This window comes from Drosophila albomicans, chromosome 2L, assembly GCF_009650485.2.
Source record: "Drosophila albomicans strain 15112-1751.03 chromosome 2L, ASM965048v2, whole genome shotgun sequence".
Lineage (NCBI taxonomy): Eukaryota > Metazoa > Arthropoda > Insecta > Diptera > Drosophilidae > Drosophila > Drosophila albomicans.
In genome coordinates this window covers 2,546,813-2,552,523 of record NC_047628.2, presented here as the reverse complement: position 1 = coordinate 2,552,523, position 5,711 = coordinate 2,546,813, and positions in this window count along the sequence as shown.

Genomic DNA, 5,711 nt, shown 5'->3' with positions numbered 1-5,711 from the left:
GGTGTTTATTTAATATTTTATATAGGATATCTCGTTCGATTGATTCCCTCTCCTCACGATCGATAGTCGAGGCTCTCCTTATGGATATGGATGTCGCCAGAGCCATAACCATAGATACATACATATAGTACATATATAAATTTTTTTTATTCACTAAATAGTTTTGATTACGAACTTTGATACCTTATCAGTATAAACTTGTTGGCACAGTAAGTTAATTAATTATTTAACTTTATAGATGTTACATCACTAATAATTACAGACCTAAGACAATCCTATTATAGTTCTTTCTTTTCAAGGTAGAGTAAAGTAAATTAGTTGCAGCTTTGTAATAATTATAATGAATGATTTAAATATTTGCCGAAGGTTAAGCTTAGACTCCTTCAATAAGCACGTTATATTTTTGTTCAATTACCTAAGGTTATAATTTGTTGTTCCCTTAACAATTTGTCAATACATTTTCATGCTTACAAATTTTGATTGCGTGCCTCGAAAAGAAGTCGACGCTCTGTGTCGATGTGAGTGACTGATCAGATCATAATTCAAGCGTTTTGTCATTTAATCAATAGCTTCTAAACAACTTTGCAATACAGACAGCACAGAAAATATAAATTAAATTATTGTAAGTGCATTTCGTTTTTGTATTATTTAAATCAATTGCAGCCTTTGACCACTATAATGAGGAGGCGTAATGGAAATAAAATCATTAAACTCCCTAAATGACTTTGATTACCTATATTTATAGCACGAGCATTATGGCGGTTATAATGAGGGACAATTGAATATCAATAAATGTGAATTATCATTATTAATGTGTCAATTTAATTTGTATCACTTAATAAGAAAAACAGCTGTTTGAAAACTTTTTTAAGAGGAATATTCTCAACAATATAATAAAATAATAATAAGTATAAATATATTTATGTAGATCTGAAAGTATATTGTTAACAGATTAACTGAATATCATAAATATATATATATAAATAGTAAAATATATAATATATAAAAGTATAAATTTAAGATACCCTTTTAAATGAAAGTAAAACCAAGTTAATGTACCAAAAAATAGTAAAATAAACCGAATTTGGTACTATTATTTTGAATTCCAAAACAAACCGCGACTGCATTAGCTTTTTTATGCCATATATAATTATTTCTCTAAAGTCGTGGAAACATTTGATCAAATTTCCAGTAGTTCTATATATGCACATCACGACTATCTTTAAGTTTACGCTTGCTATTCGAATTTTTAATTTTTCGGGGGCAGAAGTTTGCTGGGCAAAAATCAAAAACAAACTTAGTCTCTTTAAATCTCTGATATCTAGGTGTACGACCAAACGAACATACAGACAGACATGGCAATATCATCTCATATATCATATCATATAATTCCTGCAGTTATAATACCCTTTTACTCTATGGTCAGAATGTATAACATAAGTCTAAGTCCTTGAAGCGGCCAAGAGTTTGTCATCGTGGACAAAGCATTTAACAGTAAACCGACGGAGTAGTTGGACCTGAACTGGCGACGTCGAAAGTTAACTGCAAACTGACCCCCAAAAGATACTCATTCAGAGGGAATGAGAAAGGTCCGACTCTGTAGTTCTCTCTCTCTCCTTTTCTCTCAATGGAGAGGTGCTGATGGCAGCAGCGGCGGAACTTTTTGATTTCAGTTTGCCGCTGACCAAATCGCAAAATCACTTTTGACGTTTTTATTCTTATTTGTCGTTTCGAGGGGGTTTTTTCTCTTTGATTTTTCTCTTCTTTCAATGTGTTCTTGTTGTGCTGTATGAAGAAGCGCGCGCCTCGTTTCGTTTTCATTATCCGAAGCGCGTCCGAATTCATTTCAACTTTGCCGCTGTCGGGTTGTGGCGTCTTCAACTGTCCAGCTGCTCCAACTGTTGGCATTGCTCGCCAGTCGCGTTAAGACCAACATAAGACGGCCTAAGCGCTTAAAAGCCTAAACGAATGCAAAGACACATGAGTGTCTGCCGTTGCCTCCTTGTGTGAGTGTGAGTGTGTGAGTGTGTGTGTGTGTCATTGGTCAGTAAGCCAAGAAACGGCAAATCACAAAATACAAAATACATAATAATCATCAACATCAGTCCGAGATATTGAGAGTGCCATGGAGAGAGGGGGGATGGAGGAGCTTGGGGCTCGCGACTTGACGAGAAATGAGCAAAGAGCTAGAGACCGTTGAGCTGTCAAGTCGGCTTTTGTATTTTGTATTTTGCGCTCAAAACTTAGACCAACTTGACAGTTGGAAGACAGTAGTGTTTATAACGTTGCTCCTCCTCCCTCCCTCCCCTGTCTGGCTGTCTGTCGAGATAGATTCCCTTTCGCCTCTGGCGCAACAAAAATGAGACAAGACTGACAGCGGCTCAGCGAAAGAGTTAATACTGTGATTAAATGACCAGGAGAGTGCCACTGTCAGCCAGATGGCTGATGGTGGGCAGCTTAAATGTTTGACAGCTTGATGCCGACTTCGCTTTTTTGTTGCTCATTTCTCTTTGCTCGTTGCTCGTTTCTTTTCTGAGGCCACCTTTGGAGGCCCAGTTCAAATTTTCGCAATTATTGAAAACTTGTCTTGCTTTACTTAAATTGCAAACGATGCTATCAATCTGTCTCCTATAGTGGCTCTATATTTTATCGTAAATCAAACTGAAATTGATCCACAAAAGCGTTAGTTCCTTTACCAATCTAATGTTGGTATTATATGTATAATGTTTAATGTTAATTTTGGTATTATAATAATATTTAATGAATTAGTACGTTCTATTATTTATTAACATCGATAAACAGCAGAAAGATAATAATTCATATGCAATAATTGATAATTAAACAGAAACAAGTAAGAAAACTACAATCGAGTGTGCTCGACTGTGAGATACCCGCTACCCATTTTGAATAAAAGCAAAATATTGCGGTATTATTTTTAAAATATGCATAAAATACTACAAAATACTAAAAATATACCAAATGATATATTTGGTATATCGATAGTGTAGCACATTTCAAAATATATATCGATATTGTCGGCCAAAGCAACTAAGACCCCTAGTAAGTAGGCGTTTTTCCCCATACAAAAGTATTTCTTTAATAACTTCCACAATTTTTATCCGATCGCAACAAAATTTCCAGGAATTATAAATACTATTCACCAAAGCAGATCTAGCTGTAAAACTATGCTTGTTATTCGTTTTTTTTTATTTGCGGGGACGGAAGTGGGCGTATCAAAAATTTGAAACAAACATGATATACGTGCAAACGTAACAAATGCTGTCGAAAGAAATTATAGTTCCATCTCTTATTGTCTATGAGATCCAGTGTTTCATACGGACAGAAGGACAGACAGATCGTCTCGGCTATTGATTCTGATCAGGAATTTTATATACTTTATAGGGTCGGAGATGCTTCCTTCTACCTGTTAGGTACATTTCCTGCCGGCACAAAGCTATAATACGCTTCTACCCTATGGGTAACGGATATAAAAAGATGTATTAAAAAAATATATATATATATATGTACTATATAAAATAAAAGCTGCTGTTCGTATTTAGTAATATATGACGGAGGACTATGAAAATCTTATTTAACAAAAAAAAAGCAAAAATCATTTGAAAACTTTTCGATCCTAAAACAAGTAGAAAAGCTACAGTCGGGTGTTCTCGACTGTGAGATACTCGCTACCCATTTCCAATAAAACCATATTATAAAAATGTACGAAAAATATACTGCCAACATATTAATACTAATATAAGCTAATGACTCTAAATTCTAATAGTAACAAACTGACCTTTATATAAATTTAATTTTCTGAATATATATATTATTATATTATATTACAGTTACCCGTTTTTAATAATAATTTGATTTTAAATTACTTCATATTAATATTTGTACCTTTCACTTCGTTACAATGCAAGCTGTCAATTAAGAATTGTGAAGTCTGAAGCTCATAATATTAATTCCCTATAATTTGCGAAATGCTAATTCCTCTTATGACTCTTGGCTGAGGTTGAGTTGGTTGTAAATCACAGAGTTAAGCGAAAAGTCACACAACAATTAGCTGGGGATGTAAATACGCTAAAAGTTTATAGTTATGATAAACTGCCTAGATCTACGGTATAAACAGACACGAGATTGGTGTATATTTTATATGGGTGTTTAACAACAATTTACGAGCCCGTAAATGTGCTCGAAACGATCACAATGAACTCGACATTATTTGACACACATTACAAAGTGATTTCCCTTGGAGCAGTGCTTAAAATTAGAAAAGGAGCTTCGGTGTTATGCCATAAATAACGAGGGTTAAGTATGAACGATATCGCGGTAATTGGTGGAGATGAGTACATCATAAAATTTACCAAGTACTCAACTCATATGATAACCCGCTGAGAACTTTAAACAGCAATCAAGCAGATTAAATAGAATGCTGCAGTGATAATCGTGTGCCAGCTGACAATCAACGTCAACATCAACAAAACAACAAACAGATCTTGCAAATCTCAAGATCACAATCTCTCTCAACCCCCGGACGAGTTATCTAAATGGCTGCTGCCATAGAAGCTCTCAAGCCAAAAGCAAACTAACCTAATGTGCTCTAGAGCTACTAAATTTAGACATCTTCTCTCTCTCTATCTCTTCTGGGTTTGGTCTTTCTGTCTCCGGTCTGCGGTTTAAGAAGCAACTGTCAAGGCAGCACGTTCACGAGACTCACCCACTTGAGTTGGTCTAGCACAGAAGTCTGTCTGGCCGTCTGACCATGTGTCTTTGGGAGGCTTTACGGCACTGTTTTCATCTTAAATTCCATGCAGATGAAAAGCTGTTTATTATCTTCGCCCCTCCCCGAAGAGCCGCATCACCAGATAGCTATCTAAGTAGCTGCGAATTGTTGGTACTACTCACACTCACACTCACAGTCACACTCGCTCTCGAGCTCTTAAATTACTTAAATTTACTACAGCCCTTGCTGTTGTTTTCGAAGAAAACACACACACACACACACTTTTGATGGCAGATTGTTGTTTGAAATGAGCTCACTACCAAGTTGACACTTGTCACTGCGGGATTTTGCAATGCGTCGTCGTTGCCGTCTTTTGTTTATCTTGAGAACACCGAAAAAAAACAAACCAAAATAAATAAAACAAACTATACGCAGCCATTGCTATTTTTAAAGTGATACTAAGCTCCTGACTTGCTGGTATTACAAATTGTTGGCCAGTAGCTTGGAATTTGAATTGGCAGTAAAACAAATATTTAATTTTTAATTGCTAACACAAATTATCAGCTAAAAACGAAACAATAAACTTCCTTAACATACTTATTCACGTAAAGTCTAATATAAGCAATGACAGGCGTTCTTTAGTCTCTCTAACCTTAAACTATACATATTTAGAGTATCTGGAGCATTAACGTCATAAATTTCAATTTTAATTGCTTCGCCTTTAGATTAAAAAAACTGTCGAATCAACGCAGTAATTGTGTCGCCTTATTATAAAATATGAAACCAATTCTATTATATTCAATTCCCAAATCATGTGCACATAAATCTTTAAAAAAAATGTTTCCATTGCTGTGGGCAAATGCACAAATATAATACTCTGCCGAAAATGTTTTGAAATACGAAATCAATTTGTAATTTAAAAATGCTACATTGAATTAATAATAGGATTTCAATATAATTATTATAAAATACACAGAATCAA